This window comes from Plutella xylostella, chromosome 21 (genome assembly GCF_932276165.1).
Source record: "Plutella xylostella chromosome 21, ilPluXylo3.1, whole genome shotgun sequence".
NCBI classification, from domain to species: Eukaryota; Metazoa; Arthropoda; class Insecta; order Lepidoptera; family Plutellidae; genus Plutella; species Plutella xylostella.
The window spans coordinates 4,834,212-4,851,856 of NC_064001.1; the positions used below are offsets into that span (position 1 = coordinate 4,834,212).

Sequence of the window (17,645 nt, forward strand, 5' to 3'; positions counted from 1 at the left end):
CAGACTTTATGTCCGTGCCTTTTTGAGAGATCAATATATTGTGAGAGTTTGATTGTTTTTTGTCTTCATCTTTTAACTACTTACTACTAACATGTTTACCCAGTCTAGTTTGCACTCAGCCCAACCCATTACTAGACTAAGTGCTTTCTAGGAATGTCCTCTTGCACTTTTATTTACGCTATAATATAACCCGTCCTATTATGCCAAGATCGTGTGAGATGCTGTTTAGATAAATACAGTTGATTCCGTGATTTTAGAGGTTCATTTCAATGGAAGTTGCTGTTCGCGTGAGCAATGAATACGTTCCACCCGCAAAATTCCGACACCTTTGTCCCAGTTTTTATAAAAGTTTTTTTTTTTTTTTTAATAGAATAATTAACGTTTCTACGCCCTTTTTTAGGGTTCCGTAGCCAAAATGGCAAAAACGGAACCCTTATAGTTTCGTCATGTCCGTCTGTCCGTCTGTCCGTCTGTCCGTCTGTCACAGCCGATTTACTGGGAAACTATAAGTACTACAGTGATGAAATTTGATGGGAATATGTGTTGTATAAACCGCTACAAAAATATGACACTAAATAGTAAAAAAAAGAATTGGGGGTGGGGCCCCCCATACATGTAACTGAGGGATGAAATTTTTTTTTTCGATGTACATACCCGTGTATCAATGGAAAGGTCTTTTAAAATGATATAAAGTTTTCTAAAAAACATTTTTCTTAAAGTGAACGGTTTTTGAGATATCAGCTCTCAAAGTCGTAAAAAGTATGTCCCCCCCTCTATTTTTATAACTACGGGGTATAAAATTCTAAAAAAAATAGAGGTGATGCATGCTAATTAACTCTTTCAACGATTTTTGGTTTGATCAAAGTATCTCTTATAGTTTTTGAGATAGGTTGATTTAACTGTAATTTTGCTGCTACGGAACCCTTTGTGCGCGAGCCCGACTCGCACTTGGCCGGTTTTTTTTTCCCACTATCTTTAAAATGTGGGTGACTATGCGAGCGTTTATTTTGAATATGACGTATAAGTTAGTGTAAGTATTTTAGTAAATATTTTTTTATGGTTGCATGTTTAATGAATTTTAATTTTGTGTTCTTTTTATTTATTACTTGCATCCCATAAACACATATCTTTTGGAGTGTTAACTGTACCAGAATTGATTTTTTAATGTTGTGTTATTGCTAAATTGTTAACTCTCTGTATTGTGTTCCAATAAATAAATAAATATGCCAAATACCATATGATTTAAAAGGTATTTGACATCTATTGATGGAAGACTCCATGCGTTCCGGAGATAAAGCGCGTTTTTCTGTTTCGACGTTGGTTGGGTAACAACCATAAAATTGTTATTGAGCAAATGCCTCCTTACATGCCTTGCTGTCAAGAAAAAAACAGATTACTGGTGACATCAACATTGCCCAAAAATCTACAAAAGTTTGTTTAGAACGGCCACAAAATCTTTATAATGCTGCTTTGGAGACACATGCGGCGTAAAAATTACATAAAACAAGTGGATGAGCGTCGGGAATACACGGGACGACATCAGACGAGGTCTGTTATTGGAAGTAGAACATATTGTTGGTACCTACCTAAAAACCAAAATTAAATGATGTACGCATGTACGGTATTGTAATGGTAAGCCAAAAGGGTAGTTCTGAACCAATTTTCCTCTATACCTACTTTGTATAGGAAATACGGGGTGCAGAATATATTTTTTTTTGACTAAGTCGTACTCAAAATTTGAAATACCCAGTGCAGTTTTCTTGCCTTTGGATCGTTCAATGAAAAACCCCTTTGTTGTGCCTCGTTTTTTTACATCTATAAAAACCACAAGCGTTTCACACATTCCAAGTAAGTATTTACTCTTGAATCTCGTTCTTTAAACTGGCTTTTACATTCCGACTTTCCAGCACGGACTAAGCGTTTTGTCTGCTCATCAATAGAGTAGCAAAGCGTAATCTGCAGTAAAAGAGAATGGCCCTCGATCCATGGAGGAGTCTAGACGACCTGCCCACTATTCAGTCGAATGCAGATAACGGAAACATTTGACCAAACTACTATTGTAGTTAAGAACTTAATTGTGAGAATGGAGGACGGATTTTACTATATATATGTGTTATTTATGTAACGTTCTTGGTGGAATTTTGGGTCAAAACTTACTTAGATGTAGTTTGTAATTATGTAGGTACTTAGCTTTTTATTCATGTGTTAAAGTAAATGACGAACGACCTAAACCTATAGTTTGGTTTGACAGTTTTGGAATATAAACTTTGCATCACCAGTCCCCGATGCACGGGTCCATTATCGACGTAGTTAAGTTTCGATAAACCACGATACGCCATAAATACGGCGCTGTGATAGGTGGATGGCCCATTAAACGGTTTTATCGACGTCGATAACTGACCTTTGCTGTGTGTGAGACCAGTAACTATGCAACCTTAAAATTTGATCAATGTCAGACCAGACTCAACAAGTTTAAATATGACATGTTTGTGTTTTGGACAACTACATTATAATGACTTCTACAAATTAATTATGTAGTGCACAACTCAGCTGATGCTTTCGAGTCGAGACTGGAAAAAAAACGACTTTACAAGTTTTTGGACTTGAGTGTGTACACTGATTTCCAAATTGATTTCAAAACACATGACCGCTTTTATTATTTTTATTTATTTATACAAAACATTGTGTAACATAGTTAGGTTTTTAGGGTTCCGTAGCCAAAATGGCAAAAACGGAACCCTTATAGTTTCGTCATGTCCGTCTGTCCGTCTGTCCGTCTGTCCGTCTGTCACAGCCGATTTACTCGGAAACTATAAGTACTACAGTGATGAAATTTGATGGGAATATGTGTTGTATGAACCGCTACAAAAATATGACACTAAATAGTAAAAAAAAGAATTGGGGGTGGGGCCCCCCATACATGTAACTGAGGGATGAATTTTTTTTTTTCGATGTACATACCCGTGTGGGGTATCAATGGAAAGGTCTTTTAAAATGATATAAAGTTTTCTAAAAAACATTTTTCTTAAAGTGAACGGTTTTTGAGATATCAGCTCTCAAAGTCGTAAAAAGTATGTCCCCCCCCCTCTATTTTTATAACTACGGGGTATAAAATTCTAAAAAAAATAGAGGTGATGCATGCTAATTAACTCTTTCAACGATTTTTGGTTTGATCAAAGTATCTCTTATAGTTTTTGAGATAGGTTGATTTAACTGTAATTTTGCTGCTACGGAACCCTTTGTGCGCGAGCCCGACTCGCACTTGGCCGGTTTTTAAATTAACATGCCATTAAACCTAAAGGGTTTGTCTTGACACTAGATACAATCGTGGTCTACGAAGCAGTAACATGAATATAACATTATAATTTCTACATAGGTACTTAACTTTTAATTTTACATTTGCACTAAGTAAGGAGGTATTAAAATTACTTATTTAGGTACTTATACAATTTCATTTCTAAGGTAGATAGGTCTTAGGTAGGTAGTAGAACTAACATAAGTTAACATCAATACATTATTTGCGGACAGAGCGGTTTACTAAAAGTCGCCGGTACATACTCGGTGTCATACAGAAAGCGTCATCTACGCGTTTTGTACAGAGGCTCGCCAGTCCATACAAGTATGTAGGTATTGCCACCTAATAAGAGCTAGTTCGCAAACATAACATATCTCCGCAGCGGCATCGCTCGCCGGGCGGCCGCGAAACCGGTTCGCAAATCCCTACTCTCCGCAAAAAAATGTGCGACGCACTATACAGAGTGTTTTGAAACATGATACGCACGGTGATATATTTACATTAAACCTTATTACAACCTAATGCCTTTTATACTGTAGAAAGTAATAGTTTTGTGGTTATTAGTAAATAAAATGTTTATAAATAAGTATAGGTACTCATATGATATACTCCTAAATTCATGTTATTATAGCGTAAGTAATTATTGTAGGTTGGTATTGAATAGGTATATGTATATAATAATATATTATGTAAGTATTATTTTGTTTTGTTTATTTTGTTACGAAAGTATAATTTTAATGTATTTTTACAGTTTTTTATGTTTAGGTTCTCGCGTAGTGTAGTTGGGATGGTATTATATATTCTTGGAAAAATATAGTCTGTAGTTCTGCGTCCATAGTTATTTGTGCAACTAATTGTGTCTAATTCTTTGTTTGTAATTTTACGCGTTTGTATTTTATGTTGTACGGGTTTGAGTTGATCTAGCTTTCCCAGAAGCAGTTGTTCTACTAGTATGTCTAAGGATACTTGTTCGTGTATAGGCAATATTTTGCAGTATTCGAACAAATTGTGATATTCGCCGCGGTAGCTTTTCTTTACTTTAGTGGGTACAATTACTTTAAGCAGTCTTATTTGCAGAGTGTAGATCTTTTCAAGGTGAGTCTTGTAAGTCCTTCCGTAACTGGTGATGCCATATGATATAATGGATGCCGCTAGGGCTTTGTACATGTTAAGAAGAATTTTGTATGGAACTTTATATTTTATGATATTGAATTTAGCCAATAATGCACGTAACTTGTCACTTATTTTCTCAATATGTGGACCCCAGTTTAGTCTGTCATCGATTATAAGACCAAGGTAGGTTGCTTGACGTACTTGTTCAATAGGCACGCAGTTAGTACAATTTTTAGCCGGTGAGTGTAGGCACTGATGACAGTGTGAAAGTAGGTTACCCGAAGCTGTATCAGAGGTGTTGTGGCTGGATTTTATATGCATCATTACTGTTTTTTGCGCATTAAGTACTAATCCAGCATCGTGTGACCACCTGCATATTGCCGTAAAGTCTTCCTGCAACTTCTTCATTGCAGTCGATAAGTTGTTGTCAGCCACGATAAGGCAGGTATCGTCTGCGTATTGGTAAAGTGAACAGTGTTGAACAACATTTGTTAAATCATTGACATATACCAAATAATGCAAAGGCCCAAGAACTGATCCTTGTGCAGTACCTATTGTTACGTTTACGTTGTCACTGTAAGAATTTCCTATTTTTACTTTGTAATTTCTATTATTGAGATAATCTTTGCACCAGTTAAGTATAGGGCCTCTTATTCCAGAATCATTTAATTTTTCCAAAAGGTCATCATGTCTTAAAGTATCAAATGCCTTGCTGTAATCGATGAGAACTAGCACCACGTGTTTTTTTTGGTCTAGATACTTGTTTACCTCATCTGTAAACTCGGATAGCAGCAGAGTTGTGCTTTTGTTGCGTCTAAAGCCAAATTGCCTATTCGTAAGCACATTGTTATTTTCAAAGAACTGATGAATTATTCCAGCTATATACTTTTCAAATATTTTATCGAGTATAGGCAGTATTGTTATGGGTCTATAGTTTGAATAACAATCATATTTACCTTTTTTGTATATAGGCCGAACTACACCAGTTTTTAGTTCATTGGGGTATATGCCTGATGTGATACTTTTATTGATGAGATTAGTAATCGCAGTTACTAGTTTATGACCCACATGTTTTATATCAACTGGCCTGATACAATCTTGACCTGGAGCTTTACGTTCACTAATGTTATTGACAATTTTTAAGATTTTATCCTTTGAGGCTTTTTTATAGAGCATAGATTTATTTATCGCTTTTTGTGTATCGTTTTTGTTAAGAATTGGTATATTACAGTTTGGGACAATATTTTGCACATCACTTCCAAATTGAATGGCAAATTGGTTCGCTATTGATTTTTCATTGTTTTGATATATATTGAAAGCTTTATTTAAAACGTCGTCTACCGATTTTACAATTCTACCTGACAGGTTGTTCAGAATTTGCCACAATTTTCTCGGATTGTTTTTATTTTCATTTATTTCATTTTTATAGTAGGTATTTCTAGAATTTTCTATGAGTTTGTTTGTTTTATTTCTAAGTTTATGATATTCGTATCTTATTAGTCTGTTAGTAGGGTCTTTTTTTAATTGTATAAATAATGTATCTCTTTTTTCACATTCAGTATTTATTTTCCTATTTATCCATTTTTCTTTATTCCTTTTAGAATTTCCAATCTTTTTTTTGTACATTGCCTTTTTATATGCAGTATCAAAGCAATTTTTTATGAAATTATAGATTTGGTTTGGGCATTGAAATCCGTTAGTTATATCCCAATCCATTATCTCACAGGTAAACGCCGTAAAAAGCTTCCGCTACGGAAAGCGCATTTGTAAGCGAAAATAAACGTCCCACAAGCGACAAAGGAAATAATAAAACTGAAGCTCAATTTAAATAAAACCCTATTGCTTGTATGATTGTCTCACGCGGATAAAATGTAACAGGAAGTAATTTTTTATTTTATCTTTTTATGTGAGCCACGGCCGTAGCGCGCGACGAAGTCGTGAAATATGTAGGAAGTTTTCCAGCTTTAGAGTAAAAAGGAAATAATAATTTTCTTTATGTTTTTGATATAGTGATTGTGAGATTCAATATCTCAAGATACTACAAAAATACTTACATGATTATACTGTGTTGAATAAAATACAAAGTGATTGCTTAAAGTATTGTTTTTGTAATCAAAGTAAATATATTTTAGCACACAAAGTACAGTTAATTAGTGAATATTTGGCAAAAGTGGTAAAAGGAAAGTTTCAGACAATTTGGCATTGGTGGGCCATGATCAACCACTTTACTGAATTGAAATTAAAAACTTTTGTGTAGAAGTTGTAGAAGTGTAGATAATAACATAACTAAGTGGATAGAATACGGCAGACAACTTAAATTCTTCTTGTTGAGTTTTTCTTGTTCAGTTTTCGTCGTGCTTAAAGCTAAATTGTCCGTTCGAATTTAACTCTTACGCCCCGTTCATAAACGCTACATAGCAAGAGTGTTACGCTTAACAATTCTCTACCTCGTTACATAATGTGTCACAGACTCGACATGGAACGACAAACTTTTTGTCCAAATATCCACATGTCTTGAATAGTGTCTGGAGTTATGTGGGACGCCCGCCGCGCCGACTTTATCCGAGAAGCTTTCATATTTTCCCTGTTCCACATATCTTCACTGGAACAAAGTTTTTTTTCTTCGTATTTGCAATTCCATGCAATAAACTTTATTTGCACACATGAAACAATATAAAAATACTTAAATAATGTAAATGTACAAACGGCGGTCTTAAGGTTAAAATCGTTCTCTTATAAACAACCTATGTATGGATATATTGGATATAGTCATCCGTTGTGAATAAATATAAGGAGACTCTATCTAATAAGCCATTTCAATTTATTAAGCATTACACTGCAACAATGAGAATTACAATATGCTACGTACCTACATATACCTACAAAGTTTCTTAAGTCCGACAAAGCGAAATCTATGTACAGAAAAGGCAACCATTGCAAAGTAAATTATCACCTCTGTCAGTTCTTGTCTGTCTTACTCATAACTAATATCGAATCCCTCGGGCTGGACCAATTACTTCCAATATATCTGGAGTACCCCCAATAACCCTGTACAAATAGTGTCAAAAACAGCCAACTTGCCGGTCTCAGAGGCTTACCCCAAAGAGAGTCGTAATCTATCGATTGTGTAAACATCGAGAAACATAACTAAGTACATTATTGTTGCTGTTAAATACATTTTTAAGCTTGAGACTATAAGTTTGAATATATTCAAAATTGTATTTATGAAATCAAGAATTTTGAGGACAAATTCTTAATTTCATAAATACAATTTTGAATATATTCAACCTGTTCATGACCGACTAAGGCCCGATTTCACTATTGTATTTATGAAATCAAGAATTTTGAGGACAAATTCTTAATTTCATAAATACAATTTTGAATATATTCAACCTGTTCATGACCGACTAAGGCCCGATTTCACTATTGAAAAATAAGCGTATTCCGGGAATAAATTGTCTATTTTTATATTACCTACTCGAGAGTAAGCAACCTCATACGTCAAATTACTCTCAGAATAGTTTTATCCTTCAATGGTGAAATCGGACCTAAGTGCGAGAGGGTGGTTCGCCCGGGAGTAAATATCGGTTTAGTATACATACAGTATAAACATGCACCATTTGCTAGTACACTCTATTCTATTCTCTTTTCTATTCTCTGTGGGGGTGTAAGTACCTGCACCTGGCTCTCTCGAGTGGAACCTTTGTGCATATCCCCAAGGTCTAAACTGCCTTCCTAAGCTTGGACCATTTCCCACCACGCTGGTCCACTGCGGGTTGGTGGGTTCACATATCTAGACGTGCTAAATCTAGATATGCAGGTTTCCTCACGATGTTTTCCTTCACCGTAAGAGCGATGGTATACATTGTACTTAAGTTAAAAGAACTCATTGGTACATGTCAGCGCCGGGATTCGAACCCGCATCTCTTGATTGAGAAGCGGGCGCTTACCCGACTGAGCTACCACCGCTCCTTGCTAGTACACTCGTGATCAATGAAAAAGTTACAGTGACATAATAATATAGAACGGAAATGGCACGTGGAACTTTTTCATTGCTCGCGAGTTCCGAGCCCCAGTAACGGGAAAACAGTTTGCCTTCTGGCAATGCAGCCTAAACCACTCACTATCTATTTGATCCTATACTTAACGCATCTTACTAGACCTGCCATATTGATTGCCTGTCTGAAAACATTTAAAAAGTAAGACCTAGGTAAGATTTGGTAAAATAAAAGATACAGATAAATAAAATATATAAATAAAGATTATTTATTCGGTACCATACTGTCCAGTTGAATAAGATGGTATGTTCTTAAAACATCACAACACATGGAATCAAAAAAGCTGATGATGGTTAGTTGGTATTATTTATATTAGAGCCAACGAGACTAAGGTGTAACTTTCGATCCGTCTATCGATATTCTCTATCCTAACCTATTGATAGTAACATCACTATCACATAATAGTTAATTGAATTACGGAAAACTATTCCGACCCGCCCGTGTTGGCAAAATTATCGGCAACTTTGTTAGCTTGGAAGTGGAGCGATTTAATGTTGGGCTTATAAGGTAGATAAAATACTGTGTGGTTTATTATTGATATAACTAAGTCGATCGATAGAGATACACCACGCTTTTGCGACTGAATCATGTGCCAACACCTAAACCTCATGTCAGGCAACAATTTCTTTTACAATTCTTTGTCATTTCTGTGTATCGTGAACGTGTTTTGACAACGATTTTCGGATTCAAAATTTAGCCAGCAGGGAGGGGCACTTGAGTCTAAGAAAAATAAGCACTATGAAGCTGAATATTTCATAAACTAATTACTGAATTAAAAAAATGGTATGAGCATACCTATAATATTTTTGAAAGACGTATTCATCGAAACAACGGCAAAAAAAATCATCCCGACTTTACGTACATGGTTTTTTTTTAAATTTCATTTAACTATATACTTTGTCGGGGTCGTAAAAGTATATATGTTTGTGCAAAATATCAGCTTGATATCTTAACCTGTTTCTAAGGAAAAGAGTGATGACAGACAGACAGACAGACGGACAACAAAGTGACCCTATGAGGGTTCCTTTTTTCCTTTTGAGGTACGGAACCCTAAAAACTGTACTGTAACGTATCTTCCTCACATACCTGCGTCCTCAGGGATGTATCGTATTAAGCGGCTCGAGTTACAGTTTATGGGCCATTTATAGAGGCCAATCGGCCTACGAACACTATTGGAGTTAACTCTCTATCGAACATTTTGATGAAGGTACTAATTAAGAAACATATTGTATTTATTTATTAAACTTTTCAATGCCATTAATATAATTTCTCACATGTTTTTGTACAGTGTAGGGACTTGATTATTTAAACAATAAAACTTTTTTAAGACCCTATACTTTTGAACGCCTCACTTACAACATTATTCTTAATTAAGATTCTTATCCCTGTTAATTCGATATCTAAATGTCTGAAACTCGTTTCCTTAAATAAAGCGAATCTTCAATTATCGCTATCTCAAAGTAAAATAGATGTTTTCTATTGTTTTACACAGATTTAGAACAAAACCATTCGGTTACAGGAAATTTTATGACAGTATAAAACAAAGTGTGGGATGGACGAAAAGGATTTAGATAAGACTTCCTCGTTAAATGAGATGTAATGTAGGCGAATTTCATCTAAAATTAGAAGACTATTACAATCTGAACTACTTCTAGGTACCTCAAGGTTCTCCCAGTTTTTTTTTATTGTAACTTATTTGATATTCACGACAGTCGATACCTTAAGAAATCAAATTTATAAATGTATTCTAAATGAAGCCTTTGCCCAGCAGTGGGATACTAAATAGGCTTTAAAAAAAACTATAAGTAACACTATTGATTTTTATAAATAATATACATTCATGAATAAATAAGTCCACAGCCACGAGCCAATAAAAATAATCAGATCCATATCGGCCCAACACACACAACAAACTTGGAACACTCCTTTTTTTAATAATGAGTAAAAAATAAGTTTTTTAACCGACTTCAAAAAAAGGAGGAGGTTCTCAATTCGTCCGGATCTTTTTTAATGTCCTTGTCCGCATAAGCAGAACCCTTTTATTGACCTCGATCAAAAAACATTTTGGCAATTTATCCTTCGTTTATGTTTGATTATCGAAACCAAGGACCTGAGCAAGCAGGGCAGTAATGTTTGCAAGTAAACAGACCGTCCTCAAACAATGTCTGCTTCTATATATCTACATAGTTATATACTGTATAAATGTACGGCTGTGGAACTCACTGCCATTGGAAATCCGTTGTGCAAAATCAGCTTTTGCTTTCAAAAGACAAGTAAAAGAATATTATCTGTCCATCATTTAATAGTACCTACCTACGTATAAATCTTTATATAAGTATATGGTATGTATGTATATATATAAGTATCTATTATATTTGTATGTATGTATCTAAGTATTTATTTATTATTAAAACATAAAAAATCTCACTAGTATTTGAATGCAATACGTGTACACCTTCCTCTTCTACTCAATAAGTCTCTCATTCACCCAAAGGTTGCCTGGAAGAGCTTTTAGCGATAAGGCCGCCTATTGTGCTTACTCCTTTTGTTATTTAATGTATGTTGTGTGTTTTGTTCAATAAAGTTATATTGTATTGTATTGTAAATGTATAAATACTAGGTATCTATATAATATACATTGTATAACTATAGTTGTAACTGTAATCTGTTATAAATCTACGTTGTAAAAAGCAGTCAGTTGCTACTAGTACATTATCAAATTACTCTCGCTTCAAGGCCATGCTATTTTAAATGGAATGGTGTAGGGACTATGGGTTATTGCTACTGTATTTTACTGGGTTTGGTTTACTTTAGATACTGGGCCAAACTAAAATTGTATTATAATATGAACATTCAATAATCGGAACCGATCATTGAAATTAAGCAACGCATGGGACAACCATTCTATGGATTGGTAACTGATTTCAAGTGGTTGTTTTCTGGGCGCTCCCGTGCTTCGGATGGCACGTTTAGCTGTGGGTCCTGGTTGCTGTTTCGGCAGCAGTCGTTAAGCCTAGTCAGAGCCCATCGGGCAGCTTGAAAACTTCTGACAGTTTGGTTGGCCATTTCCCCGACAACTCTCTCCCTAACGATTTATGATAATTATGATGATATTTGGTATGTCAGAACATGATAACCCAGATTAAAGTTAATTATATGCTACCGGGATAATTATCCCAGATTTCTCATGGAAAAAAAACCTTCTGAAGCTTGCAGGAACAGCTAGTAGTTAATTTGAGTTAACGCTTCAGTTTATTCACATCAAAATTATGTTATTTGATTTGGTCACTGAAATTGAACGGCATTCATCATCGCTGTGTTTTCAATTAATATTTAAATTCATGTATGTAAAGAATGGTTTGTTTTAGTAACATATTGAAAAATGTGAGCAATGCACGATACGCAAACAATATCACATGTTTTTTTTTTTCTAAAATAACATACCTACATAATATACATACAGGCCGTTATATAGCTATACAGTTTTGTACTTTACCAAACTAACATACACATCTGTGTACATTACTCATGGCTCTGGTGTCTAATACTGTATATTATTTACTAGCTGTTCCCGCGAGCTTCGCTTCGCCTTAAAAAGTTTTCCCGTGGGAATTCCGGGATAAAAAGTAGCATATGTTCTTTCTCAGGGTCTAGACCATAAGTATACCAAATTTCATCCAAATCCGTTCAGTAGTTATGGCGTGAAAGAGTAACAGACAGACAGACAGACAGACGGACAGACAGACAGACAGACACAATTACTTTCGCATTTATAATATTAGTTAGGATAGTTAGGATTAGGATGAACAACACTATTAAGGTATTTCGAATAGAGGCGCTGAATGCTAAATAGCGGCCATAAACCTAGTTATATGTTTATAACTCATGATTTCAAGCTAGATCAACCCTTAGGTGTTTACTTAAACCTTCCGCTAATCGTTTATCGCATCACTTCGGGTCCAAATATGCGGGCCATCGATCAACTGTCCAAAGTCTTGCAGTCTGTGCTAGAAACCAGGCCAATGCTATTCGGAATTGCAATCTCAAGTTTGTATATTGACCCTTTACAAGCAAAATCGCTACAGTAGTGGACGTGACCCAACTTGCAATTGTATTCACTTGTGTGTAGTTCGGTTCTACCTTTTTTGGCATAAGATTTTTTTGCCTAATCTCGTATTGCATAGTAACGTTTGGTCAAAGTCTCGTTACGCCGAAAATCGTATGGCATAAATCTCGTTTAGTAAAAAGTTATTTCGCATAACATTGTTTAGCCTAATAATGGTATGGCCAAATCTTGAATAGCCTAATAATGCTATGGCATAGGTTTATACAAAGTAATAATATTCGTTTGGCTTTAACTTTGACGGAGCGTCTCCCTACATAGCGCAAACTGGTGTCTTGTATTGTTTCCGCTGTTTGGAAAACGCTCCGCTCCGCTTCGCTGCGCTCCGCTTTGGTTTTGATGAAAATGTGCACCTAACACGCTCCTCCTCGCTTTGCTCGTCGTCGCACCTATTTTTATGTTTCGATCTCATGGGGTTTGTAATAATTATATTGGTCGTTAACTTTCGATTTTTTGATCATGCAATATCGTGATTTTCGGGATGTAGGAGAAAAATACCACAGTTTGTACATTTACTACATACTTAATATATTATTTATTAAGATAACATTAGGAGAAACAAGATTATACATAGGTATAGACGAACATAAATTTGAGCAAACGAAACTTAGGTGTTTAAAGATTGTGCCTAAAGAGTTTTAGACGAAACGAGCCTTATGCCACATAAGTCTTGGCAAAGTGATGGTTCGGCCAAAAAAGTTTAGACCATACGAGTTATGCGAAATGAGTTTTGGTCAATAAAGATTATGCCAGATGAGCGGGACCCGTGTAGTTCAAATTTAGCTCCAAAGATGTAACACTTATGACCACATAATTATAAACTTAAGAGTTTTGATACTCGCTATTTTGAAAGTGTCAATCAAATGTTAAACTTAGTGAGCTAAATAGGTATGTGCTATGCAGAGTCATTGCACATTTTGCGTATGCATAAATAACAAAAAAAACTTAGGAACAGTTTACTTGATTAACGAAATATTATTGTGTTTTCGTAACTAAGACATCGTAAAACTGTTAACAAATTTTATTATGTTTCTGCGCAATGTAGACTTTGCTAATTGAATTCAAAACGACGGGCAGAACTCTTCTGAAACAGTTCAAAAGCGACCAGTCGTTACGTTTTGATACTTCGCAGCGTCACTGGGCAGCGTCAACAATAACAAAGATAAATATGAACATACGATTTACTTTAAAAATAGAGAGGTGTTATAAAAAATGTGTGTCAGTTATGTTTTTATGGCTGACTGCCATCGTAATTCTGTTATAGATGTACTATCTAAGTATAATAATTATGACCGAAATGACTAGCAGCAATAAGGTAAAGTCAATCGATTGAGATGCGTGCGTGGATAAGACTTGGTATTACATGGATCTCACAACTTTTTACCGTAGAACAACTGAGTTACGAGACTTGTTTTTTTTGACAAGTATTGTTTTTGATGGGATCTCATTTCTATTTGTATTTTGTAGACAGTTCTACTTTTTTTTCTTTTTGGTACTTTCTAGGTACGTTGGTGCGTTAACTTAGTTTGGTAGGTAACTACCTACATAAATCGCAAATTTGAGGTAAGAATCAAGAATCTTTATTTTTGGCTACGTAATGTACGTAATGAATAAACGTAACTTTGATACTTCGTACTGCATCAAATTTCCCTAATTAAATTTCAACCTTAGTTTCCAATACACAAAGTTTATTGTACGTTAAGAAAATTTGACTATAAGTGGTAGCATTGGTAGCCTGATGTGCTTTGTCCGTAGGTAGGTAATCAATCCATCCTTTGCGGATTTAATTTGCATGACGGGAATTTTTTGCTCGATTTGGCAGGGGCACTACCGTGCGCCTATATTTACTTGGTGGGGGCACTGCCGTGCCCCCAGATATGTGATTATGAAATTATTTAAGCAGTTATGAACCTATCTAGCAAACTGGACCAAAATTGAAAAATTTTACTCGAGTTGGTGGGGGCACTACCGTACCAAATATTTTAGTTTTTCCTTGATTCATACACCAAACACTACTTATATTCCAAATTTGAAGCTTCTAGGTCTGCTAGAAGTGCCTTAGAATTTTTATGATCGGTGAGTGAGTGAGTTAGTGAGTGAGTGAGTCAGTGACAAAATTAAGAAACTTTGACCCGTTATAATTCTTAAACTACAGTTTCAAATTTAATGAAATTTGAAATATACCGTGTCTTTACAATGCCTGCATGGTTAGTGAAAATTCAGTCTTCTAGTTTTATCCACAACGAAGTTACAGAGGGTGGAAAATGGCCTGAATTGCTTCGAGAAAAAGATGGTACGGCCGTGCCGCTTTTTTGCTCGACTTGGTGGGGGCACTGCCGTGCCCCTAGATGTCAAAATGAAGTGAAGTCAATCCTAAAATATGTGTAACATAATAATTGTTATTATTTTGTATTAAGAATTATCGTATCATAATAACTTATGTGAAATTTGAACCAGAATAATTTGCCGTGATCACACGAGCTTTTCCAAGGGAAGAGAAAATAGCGTTGTTTTTCCACATAATATTTATGATGTAATTTGTGTAAATCGTCAGCTTGGTTACATGCTGTCGTGTAGTTGCTTCCCGTCGTCGGCACCAGATTACTGCTCATGTTTATGTGATTGCCTCTCAGATAAGACAGCAGAATTGGGTATTTCCATGTGTTGATTTTTTCAAGACTATTTTACACGGATACACCTGGATCTGGGTAGATAGAAAGTCTAGTGACATGGTACTCGTAGCAAACTGTATCTACCTATAATAAAATACGTCCGTCCGCGCCGCACCTTTGCCAATCAGTGACCGCTTAGTAATCTGACAAGTTAATTATTTCGTCATTGTAACAAACTCTAGTCAAGTTCGAGTGTTTGTCCCCCACACGCTAAGGGCCGGTTTTTTGATCCGTAGTAGATAGGCTGCCTGCCTTAAAAAATTGTTTCGTTACTATGTACATTTACTTACCTGGCCGTATGTTCTCTATTCCTGTAATTACAAGACAGGCGAACTACCAGTAGTTCTTAACTGTTTGGTTAGCCGTCTTCAATTTGTACCTTTTGGTCTCACACATGTTTGTATAACAACCTCAACATTCACCTCAGAAGTACCAGGATAGCATTAAACAAAACAGTAGGCCTGATGAAACAAAAACAGGCACCACATGGCTAGAGCATGCGTCCTGTGTTAACGTTTTATTGGAGAGGCTTTATTAAGACTCTACTAGTCTCCCACTCAGCTTTCCGATTAAATGCCTGACTTCGTTCGTTCAGGCTTCTTGTAATTTTTATTAAGGTTCTGTCATTTTAATTGATACTGAGAACTCGATTCTGTTCAATAGAGTAGTTAATTGGTCATTAACTTATATTGGTATTTTCTGGGTAAGTAAGTATACTTATTGCATAATTATTTATTTCGGAATCGTATGCCTTGTTGTGTATGGTTGCTTATTAACGTTTCAACTTGTACTTGACTTCACTCTGATATGATCTCGTAACAAAATATCTAAGTACAAAGAAATACCAACCTGTATTAAAAATAATAACCAGCAGTCAATTTTGAAATTTCAAACGTCCAATTTAGCGATAATATTTCAAAGACTTGTTACTCCAAGACTCTTGTTCTAGAATAAACGATTTCAATTTATTCCACACTCCACTGGATTTATACCTGATATTGTGAGGGTCCCATTAACATTGCTGTTATTATGAGTGCAATTTGTTACAACATTCATTGTGTAAGTATGCTATTGTTAAATACTCGGTATTCTCTCTACCTACATACGACGACGTTTAACTTCAAACGTTTTTTTTTTGTATTTTTATTCACATAGGTAGGTATTTTTGGATATAAAATTATTTTAAAGACAGACAAAAATATTTCATTTACCTCTCGCTGATTTCAGTCGTTTGTAAATTAACAATATTTGAACTTTTAACATACAGTCAAAGTCTGAAAGGCTTTCACATAAATCCTTCGCAGCCTCTAATTAAAAACATTTGATTGAAATCTGTCCGAAAGCCTTAGAAAGAAGCCATCATTTAAGGAGAATTACCTCTTAATTAGAGGTAGCTGAACTGGTAGACGTGTCCTTAATTTAAAGGGACGCACCGACGAGAAAGAAATGGGTCTTTTCTGCCAATTGGACCGCCGGTAGAACTTAATTATCTCGGTTTAAATCTACGTGGTCACCGCGAACCGGTAAATGTCCGGGAAATTAGAGTGCAAATGCTTTTTCGGGCTTAAACATCGGCTTATCCGCACAGGTTTATCTTTCCCGATTTAAAGGATGTCTTGTTGAAGATATTGATGGTCAAATTGTTATTTCTGAATAATAAGCAATGTAAGTACAATTTGATTTTTATGGGTGGTATGAACTTAATATGTTTACTTAGGTGTATTCAACATTGGAATATTATGTATAAGTATTTTATTCCTGTGGTAGTTCGGTACGGTTAGCTTCTTCAGTAGTACACTTTCATACCATGTCTGACAAATTACTTAACAGACCGACAATGTTTGAATGAATAAATAGGCAGTTTGTGAGTTTGACAAGGTTCTTATTTGAACTCTATACCAAATATTGAAGCGGACTGTATTAACTTGAAATATTCTCAAGTATTTTTTCAGTTTACACACCGTTGTATCCGGTTTAACACAATTTACCAATCAATATAAAACGTTTTGCCGGTCGCAGTCTCGGCAACGAAACGAAGTTAACAGTGAGGCCAACTTCAGAACTAACAATTAAACTTGCATTTGCGGCCGTCGCTGACTGTTAGGGTAGATTTCTCCAGAATAAAGTTTGTTGTGGTCACAATCATTAAATAAATAAGTGTGTGTAAACATGATTCAATTCAGACTCACATGGAATTCAACATCGGTTAATAATAAACAACTACGGTTTATTATATCATTCATTTGTTTTATATGTCCCTACAACCATGAACCAGCGACTACTGCATAACTATTGAAAGCAAAATAAGGTTTTAGACTGTCTTTACAGATAAATATTATTATTAAACGTAAGGAGTGAAAGTCGACGGATCTTTATTCCTTTCC

The 17,645-nt window shown here is 35.4% G+C and overlaps 1 long non-coding RNA gene across 1 annotated transcript; it reads left to right on the top strand.

Moving 5' to 3' along the window:
- Window positions 1-1,405: 1,405 nt before the first annotated feature.
- On the top strand, window positions 1,406-6,499 carry LOC125490232. Its single transcript, XR_007267557.1, has 3 exons — window positions 1,406-1,548; window positions 1,908-2,110; window positions 6,135-6,499. It is a non-coding gene; the product is annotated as an uncharacterized LOC125490232 (long non-coding RNA).
- Window positions 6,500-17,645: the final 11,146 nt, after the last annotated feature.